General features: G+C 42.7%; 1 pseudogene across 1 annotated transcript in view; it reads right to left on the bottom strand.

The window, feature by feature from the left end:
• LOC310778360 (signal peptide peptidase-like 2A) overlaps window positions 1-20,914 on the bottom strand; it is a 28,380-nt pseudogene extending 7,466 nt beyond the window's left edge. The window contains exons 1-13 of the transcript XR_014554050.1: window positions 20,712-20,914; window positions 19,425-19,535; window positions 18,898-19,080; window positions 16,183-16,272; window positions 15,893-16,026; window positions 13,349-13,507; window positions 13,161-13,257; window positions 12,556-12,657; window positions 10,834-10,915; window positions 8,288-8,366; window positions 7,529-7,585; window positions 1,905-1,958; window positions 151-250 (exon numbers count right to left, since the gene is read on the bottom strand). The product of XR_014554050.1 is annotated as a signal peptide peptidase-like 2A (transcript). The remainder of the gene's footprint in view (window positions 1-150; window positions 251-1,904; window positions 1,959-7,528; window positions 7,586-8,287; window positions 8,367-10,833; window positions 10,916-12,555; window positions 12,658-13,160; window positions 13,258-13,348; window positions 13,508-15,892; window positions 16,027-16,182; window positions 16,273-18,897; window positions 19,081-19,424; window positions 19,536-20,711) is intronic.
• Between the last annotated feature and the right edge of the window lie 267 nt (window positions 20,915-21,181).

The following is a 21,181-nucleotide window of genomic DNA, read 5'->3' as shown; positions in this document are numbered from 1 at the left end:
AATATTTACCAACCAATTAGTCATAACGAACCAATGGAAATAAATCAAACACTGACCTTGCTGTCAATGTGGTCTTGCTTACTATCCTAGTCTGCCTGTGTATTTTGAACTGTGGAAGTTAGCATTGATGGTGTGTGGTATTCAGCTCACCTGGAACAATGATGTCTCCGTAGCCCAGAATGGAGAACTGCATCCCACACAGGTTCTGAGCCCAGGCTGAGAACCGTGGGACACGCATCACCACCGGCAGCTGAGGAGGAACGTCACCAAGAGTCAACCCATCAGATCCATTTCTTAACTATTATTTAAACAGGCAGGTGAGGTGAACCATGACATCCGTAGTGACATTTTGAATCTCAGTCTGTCCCGTTTCACAACCTGTAACATCAACATGTATCCTTCAGCCAGTGGTTCCTCAATATGGAGCATTTGTATGACCTGCTGAGCTGAATCTCTTGGGCTGCTGATGGGACATGGTTTGCTATTAAGCAAATGGACCATTAGTTCACAGAAGTTTGTTTGAGATGTGCATATTTAAGCCACATTCATTTGTGGGCCCAATTAAACGATATACTGTATCCACCTTAGAATCAGTAGAAAATGGTTCCTTTGAAAGCTACTGATGATATCAGCACATGGAACTGAATGACAGCTGGGTTTATGCTGCCTGACTTTTAATTGACTTGCACTTTGAATGACAAATCCTGCTGATAAAATGAAACATTTTCACTTGGTTAAAATGACATCAAACGATGATATCTGAGCGTATTGTGCTTTGTGTTAAATTCACTCAATCAGGGAGAATCTGACAGCAGAGACAGCGAAAACTGCAGTGCTGTTCAGTCTACATAAGATAGCACCACTGCAACTGTGGTAGAGTTCAATCTCTATACTTCATATGAAAGACTCTCAAAAGAGACGTAGCAAACAATGTTTGGTGGATACAGATTTGGATATATTGAGTAGATTCTTGGAATCTCTTGCCATGTTTGTTACTTTTCTTTGGTTCTTATTTCAGCTGCATGTTGAACTGTCTTGATGGGAACTTGTATGAGACTAAATCAGCTGAGGCAAAGTTAATAAGAAGTTAATCAGAAACAGCCTGCTGGAGATGATCAACGAATGAGAGAGGTAGGGCTATGCTCTCTAATCGCCTGGCTACGTTACTGTCACTGATCTAAAGTTCTGATTTCTTCTTTAGATTTGATTTGATTGGTTTCATAGGGTACAGGGAGTGATTATTATTTGTTTATTTCAAATTCAAAGACAGGCCTGAAGACAGAAAAGACAAACAGTTACCAAGTTGCCAAAGTAAGAAATGGTACCAAATAAAAAAAGAATCACAATCCAAGACACTACATCCCACAAGCTCTCAAACACATGGAAGAAAGATGAGAAAGGATATGAGCTGAGCTCCCTCCTGATAATCATGTGAGAATCTAAGGACTGTCTTGGGTCGTTTCTTTCCCTTGCTTCAGTGCCTGTGTTCACATTGCTATCAGGGGAGGTCGATACCCATATCAGAGAAAAACACAACTGTCCCCTACTCATAGATTTTTTTATTTCTCATTCAAAGTACAAATTTTGTAATTGACAGTTCTAATCTAAACTCCTATTTGGCATTTGTATTAGTCTCAACTGTATTTCGTGTTAATTTTTTTAAGTTTTATTATGTCTGCTGTCAACGAATTATAACATGTTCAGAAAGAACCAAATATTAAGATAAACTGCCAGCGCGTTACGTGTCTACATCTGTGTGTATCTATAGCCTATAAGGTAGAATATAAAAGACAAAAGAAAAGTACATCACAAATCTTTCCCTCATCCTTTTTCAAGTTGGAGATGGTTCCCACCCACCCAGGGATGTACAAAATGGAGTGGATGGGTAACAAGGTAGGCCTTACTTTCTCAGAGGGAGCCTGGGGTTCAGCGGGGACCTCCACCATGTTACCTTGCGTCTATGACAGAGCCCACCCAACCCCAACGCACAGTTAGTCAATCTGTCTGTCAGTCAGCTCAGGGAATCAACAGCAAATACTACACAGCAGTTCACATCAGCCAGGTTGTTAATAAAGCCAGTGCAAACATGACAGGGAATTACACCAAAGTTGGCTTTTAGGTTGTTAATCTGCAAAATAGTCAATTTTCCAGTACTTTCCAAGAAACCAAGGTTGTTTCTTGATAACTACAATGTTACAATTTCACTTAGCAGACGCTTTTATACATCTGCGTTAGGGCTGGGTTCAAAAAATCGATTCTCCGATTTTTGATCGATTTTTATTTTAATCCTCGATTATCGATTTATATGTCCAGAGATCGATTTTTATTTTTATTTAAAAAAAATAATAATTAATTAATAAACGTGTTTGTGTGTGTGGTAGTTGAAACATTGTTTCAAGTTGACGTTTATTTATGTTTGTAGTTGAAACAAAAACATAAATACGGTACTGTAGGCTACATGAATGGAAATGTTTGATCATTAATATCTACTTTTAGAAATTATATAGGCTAAAATCAAATCACTGTGCATAATTGTGAAAGTGTCTTTATTGACAGATGAAAAGGCTGTTATTTACCCTTTGTCACCACCTGGTGAGTAAATATATGTGTAACTAAAACCATTAAAATTGACAACAGGTCTGCAACTTTTTTCCCCGTGTATCTACTTGGCTGGTTGGGAACCCCTGTGTTACATAACTGGACATGTAATTCAGGGTACAGATCAAAAAACATTTTGAAACATATTGAAATCGATCGAATCGGAATCGAATCGAATCGAAATTAATCGATTCGCAACCTTGTGAATCGGAATCGAATCGATTCTTGAAATTTGAACCAATACCCAGCTCTAATCTGCGTACATCTGAGCTTTATACAACACAAGCAATGATCTAGTCAGAAGACAACAACATGAGTAGGTGCCATGAGGCCAAGCTTGAGTCTGAATAGACCCAGGTGCCACCAGGCAGCACAGAGTGCAGAGGATTTTTTTCCTTCATCATTCATGCCCCTCATTCATCAGTTCTGTATTGTGTGTCGCTGTCTCTTTGCCTGTTGATGTGTTTCGTTACTTTTTCTTTTTATAATGCGTCTGGTGTTCTTAACTCATTGAGTGCCAATGACGACTATAGTCGTCAATTCAAATAGTAACGTAGAGTGCCAATGACGACTAAAGTCGTCAATTGCGTTTTTTGACAGTGGGACGTGGATCAAAGCCTGATGCATCTCCTGTGAAAGTATGGGGGATGTTGAATGTGTAAAAGCTATTTTACGGACCCATTAGGTGGCGACAGTGCTCTCCAGATTAGAGAAAGGTGAGGAAAAAAACAGAAGAAGCCGTGGGGACACGGAAACCGCATCGGTATGCATCGATATGCATGAAGCATAACGTTAGCTGTGCCTGCAGCAGCCAATCTGCTGCCACAATTGAGCCCCTCCGTCTCCGCTGCGATAGCTCCTCCACATGATTAGTTGTGGAGTTGTTATTATTCTCAGTTGGAAGCGCTGGGAGCGGGCGACAAAAACGGCGGAACGCTGTGAAAAAGCTGGGTTTTCAGTGCAGAGCAAACGCAGCAGAGAGCCACCAGAGCCACCAGAGACACACCCACGGAGGAGGAGTTTGCAGTTGAGAGGGGTGGGGCACGCAGGGCAGCATACAACACTGACCCAGACAGCAGGCTCGATGGACAGATTGGTTGGCAAACACAAGCTAGAATATCTGATGCCCACCAGCAGTAAATCAAGACCAGCAAGAAGGTGTAGGGTCTGCGCAGCAGGGGCCGGCGCTGCTGGTTGCAGCTAAAAAATATTATTTTGCCAAACAAAATTCCTTTGTTTTCGCTGTTTTATTGAAGGAAATTATTTTTGAGGTGTCACTACATCAGAAAATATTAGCTTCAGAGTCAGTGATGTGCTTGAAATGCTTCATTTCACAAAAGGCTGATTATCTCAGCTTCTAGTTTGAAACGTCTGTTTTTGCTGAAAACAACCTATCTTCTCCGGCTGATAACTAAAGAACGGAAAATGATATCAATAAACTTTTTTTTGCTGATGATACAATAGACTCTCATCGTTATTTGGGCGTGTTCGGTGTTTACATAGTAATATCACACAATATTCTGTGGGCCTCGAGAAATCACTGAAAACGCTCTGAAAGGGCTGGCACTGGGAGCATCTGTTTTCCAAAAGTGGCTGGCACTCAATGAGTTAATGTATGAGGACCACAATGGAAATAAGCCTTTGGGCTTTATCGTGTTTTCATCCTCGGTGATTCTTTTATTTTAAATTTCTCTTGTATTGTGTGTTGGCAAGATGTGCCCTTTTTAATCACCAAATAAAACCTAACCTAAGCTGAGGGTGGCATTCTTACATCCAGGCAGAGATATCTGCAAGGCATGATGAGATCCGCGCTGAGACCGTGTGATCTTCAGGTGGGAATGATAGGAAGAGCTGGGTATCGTCAGCACAACAGTGATATGAGAAACCATGGGAGTGGATGATTGCACCAAGTAAGGTGGTGTAGATTGAGAAGAGAAGGGGACCAAGCACTGACCCTTGAGGCACCCCTGTGGATAAGTCATGCAGCTTGGACACTTCCCCCCTCTAAGACACTCTGAAAGATCTCCCTGAGAGGTAGGACCTGAACCAGCAGAGGGCAGGTCCTGAGATACCAAGCTCAGTGAGTGTGGAGTGGAGGATTTGGTGGTTAACTGTGTCAAAGGCAGCTGACAGATCTTAGTAGCGATAGAGCCGAGGACTGACAAGCAGCTCTAGCCAAACGCACAGACTCCATTACTGACAGGAGTGCAGTCTCCGTAGAGTGACCAAGCTTAAAGCCAGACTGATTTGGGTCATGCAGATTGTTCTCAGAAAGGAATTCAGAGACTGTATGCTCAAGCATTTTTGATAGGAAGGGTAAGAGTGAAACTGGTCTGTAGTTTTCAACCTGGGCAGGGTTGAGTGTAGTTTTTTTGAGCAGCGGAGTGACCCACGCTTGCTTGAGTGCAGTGGGTTCTGATAGTAAGTGGTCTTAGCTGTTCTGGAGGAGAATGATGCAAGGAGAAACTGATCATCACTGAGGTCAGTGGGGTCTCTAGATTTTCACCATTTTCTCTCTGCTGCTCTGAGCCCTGCGCTTTGCTCTCGGATGACTTCAGTGAGCCATGGACTGGGGGGGGTCGGTCATTGCGAGAAGGTTTGGATTAGGGATGTCAATTTTCGGTTAATTTCACTTTCGATTAACCGACGCTAATAATCGATTAACCTATCGGTTAATTCATAATTTTTTAATATTAAAAAAAAATGTCTATTTACTCAATGAGCTCATGCCCAAACAAGGCGTGTCTATTTAGATGCTGAAATGTTAATGCTTTTTGTGTTAGAATTATGCCTTTATTTTTTGTTGGCTTTGCTGAAATTTATAAGTTTATTGCCACATTTTGATCAGGTAATCATTCCAAAATCATTCTGGCTCTTATATGGATGACAAGGAAATATATTTTTGAGAGCTTTATTTCCTGTTTATGTAAACATTACAACAACAATCTGTTATTTCTTTTGATTTTTTCACATTAGGCCTACTGTCTTTTGCAGCATAAAAACTTACCAAAATATAGCCTATTTCGATTTGCTGCAAACAATTGAACAAAATTAGTTTTTCACAGCAGTTTAAAAAAAAAAATATATATATATATATATATATATATATATATTTTTTTTTAACACATTCACTGCCAGACGTTTTTTTTTTTTTACTGTAGTTAGCTTCTGCCAGAGGGGTTTTTTGAGGATTCTGGCTCATCTTTCAAGACCCGAGGATTCTTTTCTGCTAAGATTTTGTGAACACACAATATCTCAAAAGAACTAATAGAATGTGTGCTTTCTCTATCTAAAAGAGTTAGTTTGTAGAGTTAGTAGTTATGTAAGCATTAGCAGTTGAATACAGCATGGTTTCAGCGTCAGAAAAAATATTCAGAGATAAACGGCTTTTTGTGAAATTCGATAGAACAGTCACTTTAACCATTCATTTTTGGCTCTCTCTCTCTCTCTCCCTCCCCCTCTCGCTCTCTCTCTCTCTCTCTCCCTCCCTCTCGCTCTCCCTCCCTCTCTCTCTCTCTCTCTCTCTCTCCCTCTCGCTCTCCCTCCCTCTCTCTCTCTCTCCCTCCCTCTGGGGAGGGAGACGCACTAGGTTTAATCCTAGTGAGAGGGGGAGAGGGAGAGAGAGAGAGAGAGAGAGAGAGAGGGAGGGAGGGAGGGAGAGAGAGCGAGAGAGAGAGAGAGAGAGAGGGAGAGAGCGAGAGGGAGAGTTGCTTCCAACTCCTCCCTCCGTGTGTGTCCTCTTGGCCGCAGCGGCCGTGTCACAAGCTCGTTGCTGCTGCTGTAACCTCGTGTCACCAGTCTCATTGCTTTGCTGCTGCTGTGCCTGTCTGCGCGGCCGCTGTTTGAGGAAGTCTGGATGGACTCGCTCGCTTCTTGGAGTTTTGGTTGAGAGAAGCTTTTGCGATTCTGGTCATATTTATGCTGCGTGTTTCAAAGTGTGTTCCATCCGTGATCTATTATGCAAATTTGCAATCCCGCACTGCCAGCAATCAGCGCGAAAACGAAAGCGTTTTCGCCAATCCATTTTCATGAGAATGGCTTCGTCACACTGCTTTTTGCTTGCCTTCCTCCTTCCTTGTCGCCACTTAGTGGGTCGGTGGAATGGGTTGTACACGTTGTACATGTACAATACTTATATAAGAGATGTAAAAGGGTTAGATGCACATCCCACCGTCAAAAAAAAAAAAAATCGATTTTTTTGACGTATTAATACGTCAATGGCAGTGAACCGCTGGATTTTTTTTGACGTATTAATACGTCAGTGGCAGTGAACGTGTTAATATTAACTGATAGACCGACAGCAATAACCGTACAACGACGTTAGCGACGGTTAATCGATTAACGGTTAACCGTTGACATCCCTAGTTTGGATGTTAGAGGGCAGAGATTGTTGAGAGAGGAGGCTAGTGAGGAGCACAGCCTGTCTGTAGCCTCATTGACAGGGAGTGAGCAGAATTCATTATGAGGAGGCATGGTGGCCATGACCTCATTGGAAATCTGGGTCGTGTGAGGGACCGGATGTTAGGTCGGAAGGACACCAGTTGTGGGGGAACGTGAGGATGTTTCACTAAAGATAAAACTAAAGATTACAAATCAAATTACAAGACCTGTGGTGGTTCAAAGATAACTTCATATTACCCAATAAATATTATAATAATAATAATAATAATAATATAATAATATAATGCGTCTAGTTTCACTTCTTCATAATTCTGAATGTTAAATGTAAGTACATACAACTGAAAAGCCATGGAGGCAGTAAAAAAAAAATGGGGGGGGGGGGGACACCCACTTTTACAGAATCAATATAAGACACACCCACTTTTACAGAATCAATATAAGACACACCCACTTTTACAGAATCAATAAGACAATGTTGGTGGAGTTCCCTTTCAAAACAGGAAGCAATGCAGGGGGAGTGACGACTTACCTTCTCTCCAGATGCATCAGGGCCCAAAGCAACCTGCACCATGATGCTCACTCCATTCTGAGAGACAGACACAGAGAGCATGCAGCTTCTTCTTTTTTTTGATACGAGGAGTTTCTTTCCAACAGCACAATGTAGGTTTTAATCTGTAGCTGTTACACTGCCATTTGTATATCATCATTTTTGCACAAATGGTTTTATTATTATGTACAAGTAATACAAAATCATTACATCACAATCACATGCTCTTTTTAAATCTCTAGTCTGTCCGTCACCTGGCTGCAAGATGACTTTAAAATTTGGGATAACAAATATTGTTGGGAAAAGGCAGGAAAACAGTCATCTTTTTACATTGAGAGTTGAGTGTGTGACATCCCCAACCTGCTGCCCCTGTAAGCTTAGTGTGTGACATCCCCAACCTGCTGCCCCTGTAAGCTTAGTGTGACATCCCCAACCTGCTGCCCCTGTAAGCTTAGTGTGACATCCCCAACCTGCTGCCCCTGTAAGCTTAGTGTGACATCCCCAACCTGCTGCCCTTGTAAGCTTAGTGTGACATCCCCAACCTGCTGCCCCTGTAAGCTTAGTGTGTGACATCCCCAACCTGCTGCCCCTGTAAGCTTAGTGTGTGACATCCCCAACCTGCTGCCCCTGTAAGCTTAGTGTGTGACATCCCCAACCTGCTGCCCCTGTAAGCTTAGTGGGTAAAGACAATACAGAATATGGCTGATTTTGTTATGGATTCATCATTGGAGCATTTCATACCTTGGTGAAGAAAGGAGTGATGAAAACAAACAAAGAAAACGTCGTACACAAGCAGGAGGCTCAGCAGAATCACACAAATCTGTGAGGCAATGATGAAAGACACAGGTTATACGAGTGAGTTATATCAGCACTACCAATTACAGACCTAAGAAAAAAACAACATGGCTTCAAATATTTTTATATTCTCCCAGTCCATATACTCTGCCCTCCCCCCTGACTCTGCCCCCTCCTCTCCTGACGACCATGCCATCTTGCTCAACTCTATTCTCTCCGACTCCCTTGACAAACTGGCCCCCTTGAAAACCTCTACAGTCTCATTCACCACTTCCTCCCCCCTGGTACACTCCTGAACTCTGCACCATGAAACAGACCGGCCGTCAACTGGAAAGAAAAAAATCACCGTCCACACTGAATCCTACAAACAACACATCTCCTCCTACCGTGATGCACTCCAAGCTGCCAAATCCACCCACTTCTCCACCCTCATCAACAGCACCAACCGAAACGCCCGCACTCTCTTCTCTACTGTCAAGAAATTACACCAACCCCCGGACAAAACACACTTTCCTCCCCTGATCTCTGCAACTCCGTTCTCCACTCTTTCAATAATAAAATCTCCCAAATCAACAGTTCATTGACTGCCTCCATCACCAACTCCTCTTCTCTCACTGCTTTCTCCCCCGCCGACTCCTCCCTCATCACTGCCTCCAAGACAACCACCTGCTCCCTGGACCCCCTCCCCACCACTCTGACGAAGGCCTGCCTCCCTGTCATCATCCCCCACCTCACCGCCCTCTTCAATCAGCCACTATCCCAAGATCACGTTCCCTCTATCTACAAACTTGCCGCTGTCAGCCCCATTCTCAAAAAGCCCACTCTCAACCCACCCAACCTCTCCAACCTACCTTTCCTCTCCAAAACCCTAGAACGCATTGTCGCCACCCAACTCCACTCCCATCTCCAGTCCAATAACCTCTACAAACCGTTTAAGTCCGGCTTCCGTCCATTTCACAGCACCGAAACTGCCCTGGTCAAAGTCATCAACGATCTTGTCATCTCTGCAGACTCAGGTGCCCTCAACATCCTGACACTCCTAGATCTCAGCGCAGCCTTTGATACATTGTCATTCCATCCTCCTCCAAAGGCTGCGCCAACTGGGTGTTGAGGGCACCGTACTGGACTGGCTCACCTCCTACCTCACTGATAGACAACAGTTCATCTCCCTCTCCGGTCACACCTCCACCTTCTCCTCTGTCACGCAGGGGGTCCCCCAAGGCTCAGTCGTCAGCCCCCTGCTCTTCATCTGTTACATACTCCCCCTCGGTCACATCATCCACAAATTCAACCTGGACTTCCACTGCTACGCCGATGAGACCCAGATCTACATCAGCACAAAATCCAGTCAGAAAACCCAGCCCTCACCCACATCGAAACCTGCATTCCCACAATAAAAACCTGGCTGACGCACAACTTCCTCAAACTCAACAGTGACAAGACAGAACTTCTTCTCATCAGCACCAAATGTACACTCAGCAAAACCGGACCCATCTCACTCACCATTGACAACACAACCATCACCCACCCCCCCCGGCTCGCAACCATGGCTTCATCCTGGACCCCACCCTCTCATTTGATCCCCATGTCAGCTCCATCATTAAAGGGACAGCTCACTCTAAAATCCAATACATATTTTCTCATCTGTAGTGCTATTTATCCATCTACGGTATATCGTTTTGGGATAGTTGCCTGAGTTTTGGAGATATCGGCAGTAGAGATACCTGCCTTCTCTTGAATACAATGGAACTGGATGGCACTCGGCTTGTAGTGCTCGAAGCACACAAAAAAATAAATTTGAAAAACTCAAGATAATGCACAGACTTTGTTGTGACTAGCTAGCAGCTAGCGGGTGTAGTTTGGCCAAAAGAAAATAGTTGTATCTGTTGCCTGTTGTTATCTTGTTTTCTATGTACGGTACTCATACTGTGTCAGTGTCTTTGGGCATTATAATAATAATGCCCAAAATAAATAATAATTTATTTTATAAAGCGCTTTTCAATGGAAAAGCGCTTTATAAAATAAATGAATAATAATAATAATAATAATAATAATAATAATAATTATTATTATTATTAATTGACAAGGGTTTTATCAGAATCGCATGACAGTAAATGTACAGGGATTTGTCTCTGTGATGCAAGGAACTCCGGACTAGTGTATTATAGTGGGGTTTTGACATTTTGCATTTTAGACATTAAGATGACACTTTTATCCAGAGCCATTTAGAATTGAGATTCTACAACAGTAAAATAAGCTCTAATCCCTATTTTAGCAACATTGTAACTAGGGTCAGAGCCAATGTACCCTGACAATAGATGGAACAAAATATTCCTGTGATCCAGTGAATGACAATGGATTCTGTGATAGGAAATAGGATATTTTTCTTTCACTTCAGCGATAAAGCATGTTGGAGCAAGAGGGAGAAGATGGGTTGAAGACATGGGAGGAGAGGGGGAGGAGTGAAGCATCAGGTGTCAGTTTAAACGTACCTTGAAATTGGACAGTGAGATGGTCTTCATGAAGTTGAGGCAGAAGGCAACGCCGAGGAGGTCCTGCAAGATCCAGATCCATCTACAATTACAAAACAAAAACAATCTCAGTATATCAGGACCACAATAAATAAACACACACACACACACACACACACACACACACACACACAAACAAACAAGCAAACCTCATTGTGTAGGCTCAATAATGTTTAGATCAGTATGTGAGATTATTATGATTTTTAACTTTTTAGCATTTTTTTTTTAAGCATCATCTGATCTGCTCATCATAAATTATAAATTCAAGCTAGTGTGACATTTCGCTACTCTCCCTCTCAGATAGGACGCTATGATTGTTTATGTATTATCATTAAGAGAAAGGGGTTGGCTCATGAAATGATGGGCGGGCTGGTATTTAATGAACCCGGAAGCGGTGATTGCTCTCTCTTGAAAATCTCAGCAGAAGAGGAGCCAGGAGTCCCCGTTTTGTCTTTCTTTCTTTCCCTCCTCACTCAGAATTCTGACTTTACTCTCAGGATTCTGACTTTATTTTCTGAATTCTGACTTCATTCTCAGAATCCTGATTTAAAGTTAAAATCTCAAACATTTTCATCTAAAAAAAAAAGAATAATAATTAAGGTCACTATCTTATCTGATAGTGAGCCCATTGACACTGTTTGGATGTCATCTGCAATTACCACTCATCGCCATAGGTAGAGAACAAAACTGAAACCTTAGAGAGATTATCACTTTCACTAATCAGAACTAAAATAATAATAATCGCAAGTGACCCTAATCATCTTCCCTAGTTTTAAATTGTGTGGTGTAAAAAAAAAAAAAAAAAAAAAAAATCAGCTATTTGAATTCCAGGCGACCCCACTTAGGGTCGCGACCCTAAGGTTGGGAACCACTGATATATATATATAAATACATATATATACACACACACACACACATACACAGTATATACATGTACTGTATAAAGTTTTCTGTCGTATGTTGGCTTGATAAATGACGGCTATAGAGACACTGCATGAAATAGGCCACGCCTATCACGGGGGAAAGGCTCCGTCCATTTCCACACACCAGCGTCATTTTCCTTGAATTAAACATAGCTAAAAGCTGTTGTGTGGTGGGCTGCGCAGACAACAAATGTAAAAAATCGCCAAGTGAAGTTTTTTTGTACTCCTGAGCAAAACAAGGAAGCCATTGAGAATTGGCGAGAAGAAAAATGTGGATCTAGCTGTCAAGGAAGTAAGTTGGAGTGTTCATCTTCCGTATATACGATCTTTTTCTGCAACACGCAACCATGCACGTGACATAGGAGAACGCCAGGATTGGAGGGGGGCTTTCTGTTTTCCCCCGTCTTGGGAGTGGTTTCTGAATGATGACGCGTTACGCAGTGTCTCTATTGTGTCCATCAGGACATAATGTCCTAAATATAACATGTACCATAGTAGTAGGACACAAACATATCACACAAATACTTTTCTTAGTAAGATGGGTTTTCAGCTGGCTGCCTAAATGTTTTCATTTTCACAAACAGACACCCAAACAGTCAGTTGGCAGCGCTGAACTGGGTGTTGCAACAGCAAAAGCACCGCTGTGGTCTGGGTGTTTAAAACACCCCAGACAGTATTCACCAAGCAACACTTCCTGTTCTGCTATGCACGCCGCGTGTGTGTGTGTGTGTGCGCGTGCGTGTGTGTGCCCAGAAAGTACCTATCTTCATTCCTGTAGACTCCCCAGACCACAGCTACGGCAACGCACACTGCAGCCAGTATGAGAGATCTCACAGAGAAGGTTGAATTTCGGATAGAGAAACTAGACAAGACACAGACAAAAATAGTTTAGGTTTGCCGACCACAGTGTGATTCAGAGACAGACATGGTAAATTGGGAGTTAGAAGACAGCGGTTCATAAACTTGAGTCACATCTTCCACAATTCTCAATGTAACCATAATGGCCGTCTCGTTTGGCTGGGGAACGCAAGCTATTTACAGAGCTACTTCTGGTCAGGGAGAGAAGACAATAAAAGTTTTTCCATTTCCATTTTCAAAGTAACCAAGCAGCACACAGTGGAAAGGATTCAGAATAAAATTTGTTACATAAAGACGTTTACTAATGCAGCTATTCTTCATCAGGTGGCACTGACAGAGATCTATTAAAGTTGTAATGTTAACATTAATTAATGCTCAAATAGTTTTTTGTAGAATGATAATACTGTGTGTGGGTCTAATATACCATCTGCAATTTTATATGGGACCGGCACTTGTGACAAAGCTATGTGTGGGTATAACTATGTTTTTAAAGAGTTGTGCTCACACCTCACAGTGCCACACCCCATCTTGTCCATCACTGCGTCCAGACAGCTAAACAGCGCTGTGGCGGAGGCCAGGCAGAAGATGGCGATAATGATGTACACTAGGGGGAAAAGGGAAACAAAGACATTAAGAAAACACCGGAAATGATTACTTCTTTAGAATTTCTGAGAGCGGTTTTTGGTCCCACTCACCAAGTACATTGTAGAAGAAGTACCTACATGAGGACTAGCATCCCACACATCAGGGCTACAAAGATAACCACTTTGAGAGGAGAGTAAAGTGAAATGTCTCCGCTGTCTGCTTTGACTTCACCCTTTCCTCCGCTTGCCGCACCACTGCTCAACTGGTCTCTGTCAGAAAGAGAAAAAACATTACATCTATTCACTTTTTTAATGCGTTTCATGCCCAGTGTTTGCAAAACTGATGAAAAGCCAACACTCATCCACTATGCTGACATACAGTAAGTCTAGTGCAGGGGTGTCAAACATATGGCCCGGGGGCCAGAATCAGCCCGTCACACGGTCCAATCCGGCCCACAGGATGACTTTGCAAAGTGTAACAATTGCACTGAGAAGTCCTTCAATCCAATGTGATACACCTGTGAAGGCTAAGAGGTACCCGATTTCAGGAGCAAGTTAAATATTAAGTAGCCTATATTTCCTGTATTCATCAATAAATGGTCAACTGTTTTCATTACCCTTGACTATAGAGAATTGCACAGTTGCTGTCAATGGTCATGTACAGTTACAGACAGTAGATTTGATCATTTTATGGTAGCTGAGATAACCCTACGTGAAAATGTGTTCTTAAAATGTATCTGTAATTCCTTATACTAAAAGAAATTGTCATTTATAGGTTATTGATTTTCTTTGTCTGGCTCACTTTAAATCAAATTGGGTCGCATGTGGCCGGTGAATTAAAAATAGTTTGAGACACCTGGTCCAACGTATCCACACATATTATTGGGATTATTTGTGGGTGATACAAGAAGCAGTGTTGTTACTTGTTATAGTGTTAGGTTGGAGAACTCAATGTAAACAGGGAGGTAAACTCAGTCCTCTTAACACATTCACTGCCAACAACGTATGAACACGTTTTCAGAATCCAGCTGTTCCCTGCCAACAACGTGTTTACACGTTTTTGGCATCGATTTTTTTTTTTTGACGGTGGGTTGTGCATCTAACCCTTTTACATCTCTTATATAATTATTGGAGCCACCGAACGTTTACAACCCATTCCACCGACCCACTAAGTGGCAACAGTGCTCTCCTGGCTAGAGGAAGGAAAGCATTTTTTTAACTTGTCATGCCATTCTCACCCCAGCCATCCTCATGAAAAATGGATGGGGGAAAACGCTTTCCTTTTCGCGCTGATTGCTGGCGATGCGGGATTGCAAATTTACATAATAGATTACAGGTGGAGGAACACACTTTGAAACACGCAGCATAAATATGACCAGAATCGCAAAAGCTTCTCTCAACCAAAACTCCAAACGAGCGAGTCCATCCCGACTTCCTCAAACAGCGGCCGTGCAGACAGGCCAGACAGGCACAGGAGAGCAGCAAAGCACTGACTGGTGACAAGCTTGTCCGCCCACGGAGGGAGGAGTTGAAGCAACTCGAGAGGGAGGGAGAGAGAGAGAGAGAGAGAGAGAGAGAGAGAGAGAGAGAGAGAGAGGGAGGGAGAGCGAGAGGGAGGGAGAGAGAGAGAGAGAGCGAGAGGGGGAGGGAGAGAGAGAGAGAGAGAGCCAAAAATGAATGGTTAAAGTGACAGTTCTATCCAATTTCACAAAAAGCCGTTTATCTCTGAATATTCTTTCTGACGCTAAAACCATGCTGTATTCAACTGCTAATGCTTACATAACTACTAACTCTACAAACTAACTCTTTTAGACAGAGAAAGTACACATTCTATTAGTACTTTTGAGATATTGTATGTTCACAAAGTCCAAGCTGAAACGAATCCTCGGCTCTTATAAAATGAGCCATAATCCTCAAAAAACGGCTTGGCAGAAGCTACCTACAGCAAAAAAAAACGGCTGGCAGTCAATGTGTTAACAACTGTAGGTTAGACGTACTCGTTGTGTTCTTTCTTCTTAAGCTTCTGGCATACTCTTTGCGCCCAGCCAAGCGCATAGAGCGCGCGACGATTATGACGTCATCGCACGGGGCGTGTCGGGGGGCGAGACCTGAGCGCAGCGCGGCGCGTCCACGGAGATTTTTCTATCAGCGCGTCGGGTTTTGCTGCCTGTGCCTGTGAGATCTCCGTGGTAGGCTATCAGCGGATATCTGCTGTGATTGAGTCCTCACCGTCGTACAGTCGCCTTCAAAAGCATAATGTTCGATTATAACGAACTAGTTGTGTGGCTTAGCCTTCCCAAATGTTGAGGGTCGTTTTTTAGAATTTAATATATAGAATTGGGAACGTTACATTCAATTTCATTCAGACTGCCTTTCACTGATCGCCGCCATTTCTGGAGCACTCACTATGTTCTGTTTTGGCCTGCGCAGTGTGCGCGCGCCCTCCGTGGAGCCCCGCCTCCAGCGCGTGCGCGAAGAGTATGCCAGAAGCTTTATTCTGCTTATTTTACTATCGCATTACTACTGTGTATTTTATTTTATGCTATGTGTGTTATGTGAACGAGCAACTGTAACTTGTCCCAATTTCCCCCCCGGGGATCATTAAAGTCTTTCTGATTCTGATTCTGATTCTGATGTCCAGCTGCAATATTTCACCTCTCACACGCCCCGCTCCAGTAGCCTCCCAGGGCAACCGTGCAAATGGAGATCAGTAGCATGACTACGATGCTTGGATCAATGTTGGAGTGAGGCGGAGCATACAGCTTCTCTTGCATTCCATCACCAAACACCTGCAGACACATAGATGCAACGTGTACATTTAGAAGCCACTCTTCAAACATATCTGCCATCTGGTGGATGTATTTATCCACAGCAGTGCAGTGAGTCATGAGTCATGATGACCATGCTCATCTGCACAAAGGGAGGTAAAGAAATAGCTGACTGACCTGCTGTGCATGCAGGAAGTCCCTGTACCTCATGAGAGCCAGGGGAATGTGGACTTTGGCATACTCAGACTCATTGGCTGTTGGAGTGATCTGATTAACAAGGTGAAGAAAACCTAGGTTAGAACTGGGCGAAAAAACGACATATTTAGCCTGTAGTGTACTGTAGCTGCTGTCATTTACTGTACATGTATGGTACTTTCCATGGGCACCATTTGGGTACTTCTATTGGGCCAGCTAACTTGCTTGCCATGCTACCAGTTTCTCTGTAAAATGGTAAGAATTTATGACTTTGTTAATCTAACAGGTATTATTAACCTGTTAGATTAACAAAGTCATACATTCTTACCATTTTACAGCCCATGGGCAGCAAAGGCAAACAAAGAAGTCAAAGCTGACACTCAGTGGCTCAGTGGTTTAGCACTGTAACCTCACAGCAAGAAAGCTGTGTGTTTCCAATCTCCACCGCGGTTCTTTGTGTGTGTGTGGAGTTGGCATGTTCAACCCGTGTTTGCGTGGGTTTACTCTGGCTGCTCCGGTTTCCTCCCCACAGTCCAAATGCTGTGTTTGTGTCATACTGCAATGTCATCTAGTAAAAAGGTCTAGTATATGATATGATGTATGTAACCAATGTTGTGTGTAGATTAGGCATGGGTCGATTTCCGGTTTTACCGGTTCGGTATACGAGCCCAAACCGGTTTGATCACGTGCGAACCGAAAAAACCTAAAAAAAAAAAAAAAAAAAAAAAACTTTTTGTTTTAGTTTTTTTTTGCCAGTCCATTCTGATTGCACTATTGTTCGTATTAGCCTCTTCTCAAGTTGCACTAGTAGGCAAAAGTCTTATTTTGTTTATTATGTTGATGTTTGAAGAAAAGTTAAGCTGAATAGTTATGAGAAATAAAAACAGTGTGTTGTTACAGTTAAAAGGTTCTGCTTATTTGTATTCAGTGTTCGTGCTGGTTGGCAGCATACCAGCTTAGAGGTGCATTATCGCCACCAACTGCAGCCGCTTTTATACGTTTTTTTGGGGAATATCGAACCGGTTTCAAAATGTTCAAACCGACCCATGCCTAGGCCCTATATTGTGTGAATTTGTGAGTTTTGAAGTTTATAAGGCAGCTCAGCTGTAAGCCAATCCATTCTGATTGCACTGCTTGTGTTTTTATTAGCCTTTTCTCAAGTTGCACTATAGGCAGAAGTCTTATTTCATTTATTATTTTGATGTTTAGAAGAAAAGTTGAGCTGAATAGTTATGAGAAATAAATACAGGGTGTGTTTGTTACACAGGTGTCCTGCTTCTTTTTATTCAGTATCATTGCTGGTTGACAATACCAGCTTAGAGGTGTATTATCGCTATCAGGTGGACTGAAGTTGCACTACAGACAGTTATGGGCCACACTCGGGAGCCCTGCTTAAAAAAAAAAAAAAAAAAAAATTAATTACAAAAAAAATCGGTATACCGGTTCGATCCGGTTTAGACGGCAATATCGAACCGGTTTTAAAATGTTCAAACCGACCCAGCCCTAGTGTAGATATATGTAGTATGACTGTGATGATGCTACTTACATACAGTACAGTAGCAGCTCCTGTATGTAAAGCCCTTTGAGACATGCTTGTGATAAGGGGCTATAAACATAACTGAACTGAAACAGATCATTACCTCCACCAACAGAGTTGGACGGGGGTCAAGTTTTTGCCCTGTTCCATCTGTACAATTTTTCCCAAAACTTGGTTCATTGGTAGAAGAGAGACCCCCAACGCCACTGAACAGCTATAGAGCTGATTGACCATGTGGTGTTGTGATAGTCAGTGATGTCACTGCGTGTGGCAGTGGCGCAGTGCTCGCACTACTGCCTCACAGCAAGAAGGTGCTGGATCCAGTGCTCGCACTACTGCCTCACAGCAAGAAGGTGCTGGATTCAGTGCTCGCACTACTGCCTCACAGCAAGAAGGTGCTGGATCCAGTGCTCGCACTACTGCCTCACAGCAAGAAGGTGCTGGATTCAGTGCTCGCACTACTGCCTCACAGCAAGAAGGTGCTGGATCCAGTGCTCGCATTACTGCCTCACAGCAAGAAGGTGCTGGATTCAGTGCTCGCACTACTGCCTCACAGCAAGAAGGTGCTGGATTCAGTGCTCGCACTACTGCCTCACAGCAAGAAGGTGCTGGATTCAGTGCTCGCACTACTGCCTCACAGCAAGAAGGTGCTGGATTCAGTGCTCGCACTACTGCCTCACAGCAAGAAGGTGCTGGATTCAGTGCTCGCACTACTGCCTCACAGCAAGAAGATCCTGGATTCGTCATAAATAACTGATGCCCACTGCTCCCTGGTGGAAGGTCAACCTGTATAGCATTGGCGGAGGTATGCGCTCTACTGAGTGACATGTAGTTAGATTTGGTTTACTGATACAGTCAAATCTATATTTGGAGGGGAATTTTTAAGTCTACTCAGCTGGCATGGCATTTCCTCCACCCCACCCCCCTCAGTTCTCTCTGTAGCTCTATCATGTTAGATCAGTGCATATTGATACTCTATAAAACGAGTTGTGATCAGGGCAACACAAAAAGCAGGACATAATGGCTATAGGAAAGTGATCAACTGTAATGAATCCAAGTTGTGTATAAAAAAAAACTGAGATGCTAAAGGGGGGGAAGGAAAATCACATTCCTGCATGCTGCATCGCTAAACATAGGAAAGATAAATGTAGATGCAATACCAAATTTGTGTTGCTGGCAATGAGCAAAGCTGTAGCCCCAAGGTCCTGAGCAACCAGTGCTTTCTGGCTGAAATCACAGCCCCCTCGCATCACCACCAGCGCTTTGCCCCTGACCGCCTCTGGGCTCACCCCAGACCTGTCACACAGCACAGTGGATGTCAGATTCACCAGCGGATACTGCACCTGAAAAGTATAGACACAAAAGTGGGCAATTAAAAAAAAAATACAATTAGCGGTTTTCCTTAATTTTCTTTCTTAGTGTCACTTCATTTACCACTAGTAATGTTAGTAGGCCCCACAATAGTGCTTGTTTATGTTACAAGAATAGGTGCTTTCGATTTCAATCACCTGCCCCCCCCCACCTTCCCTGTGGCCTCCATGCGAGATACGGTCTATGGACTTATGCTGTTATGACATACCAAGGGCTGATGGGAAGTGACTGAGGGGAAGTGGAACTACTTAATGAAACACAGCATTATGTAGTATGGTGACTGTGAAGGCTTCCAAAGGCTTATGGAACAACTTACAGCAGTGTCCAGAGTCTCGTTCAGGGGGGTCCAGGAGCGATTGTGAACAATGCAGTACTCCATACTTGTACTTCCATTTGAAATGTGCAAGATTGCCTCTTGGCAGTTTATCTGTTGGATGACAAATATAATTTTGTAAAAGTCAACATGAAATTGAGTGTTTACACTTCAACGTAAGCCAACCTACTGAGATAAAAAAAAAAGTGGAAGTATCTGACTATATGGGTGCTAAGTGTGTGAACAAGAGCTGATGCTGGGAAGCTGATATGGCAGATAAGAAATTACTTCACACATATTTCAAATCACTGAAGCCACAAAGATGACATCATTGAAGTTTCCAGTAGACGTTTGTTGTCCCCGATTAGCTGTTTTTCCTTAGATACATGTACTAAGTGAATAATGTATTCGATTTCATGTCATGTTTCCTTGTAGCCTTGTGAAAGCCTTGTAAGCCTTGTAAAATTGTATGTGATAAAAATTTATCATTTGTTTCACCTGAAAGTAATAAACTTGTATCACTCCTACGACTGGTAGTCGAATGTTGAGGCTACATATAAACCATGTTAGTTTAATTTGAAATAGTCAGAACAGTTGAATGCGAATGTGAATGGTGTTTTCAGTTTGGCATGTAATGTAAAACTACTTTAAGGGTTGCCACACATTTTCATGGATAACATTTCTACTTTTCCATGACTTTTCCAGGAGCCATAATCGAATTTCCATGTAATGTGAGGTGGCTCTGAATAAATAGAAATTAAAATTATTACTACACTGGACAAATAGGACACACCACTTTATTTTCTTTCAGTGTGAGGGCTCTTACTACAGTGAAGTTTTGAGATGAACATGGAAAGAGCCTGAGGGCTACCTCTTTATATTGGATTTTAGTGCTTAGAGTCACTGCCTCACCTGGACGCTATTCAAACAAAACGTGAATTTTTCCATTAAAAAAATAGCATAAAATACAAGAAGCACTCATGTGCAGTCGCAACAAAATCCCATTACTTTCCCTACGGGTTCAAGGATTTGACTAATTCCATGACTTTTAAAGTGCCTGGAAAACAAAGATTTTGAAATGCCATGATTTTTTTCAGGTTTCCAGGAAACCCTAACGTTTCACTAACCGTACTCAAAAAACCATGCATACAACATAAACAAAAATGACAACAGGCAGAACATTTGGATTTAAAGTCTAGTTAACCAGCTAACAGTAGCTAGCTATTAGTACTCTCAGGCGTTAGGCCTGTCGACCGAGTTTGACTTGACGTTATTCCTCTTTCAACTTACCTTCGATGACAAGAAAATGACTGATAAAATGATGATCATGACAGCTTTTGCCATAATGGTAACATTCGTTTTTTTACCGATTCGCGCAGCATCAACAATAATCCACGTTTATGACACGCAAAATCGTTTAATTCACCTCGTTGATTAACTTAATGTTACTCATCATAATCATTATTGTTATGACTAGTAGCGGTAGCGGGCTAGCAGCTGCTCGGCTACTTCCTGTATTGGCACAGGACGTCATGGTCACATGCTGCTGCCTTCCATTCAAAGTCGGGAGTCGGAATATCCATGTTCCGCTCTGCGTTCCAACTGCGTGGATGCCTACAAACATGGACGCTAGAAGGCTACCGCTGTGCATGCTTCGATCAAGCACAAATCAACTATATGGGAATCGAAATGGCAACTAAGTTGTTTCATAACACAAAGTGAAACATTTGTGAAAAAGTAACTGCTTACTTATCACCGTG

The sequence above is a fragment of the Poromitra crassiceps genome (assembly GCF_964638095.1).
Source record: "Poromitra crassiceps genome assembly, chromosome: 6".
Lineage (NCBI taxonomy): Eukaryota > Metazoa > Chordata > Actinopteri > Beryciformes > Melamphaidae > Poromitra > Poromitra crassiceps.
This window is presented reverse-complemented; position numbering and strand designations above follow the sequence as displayed.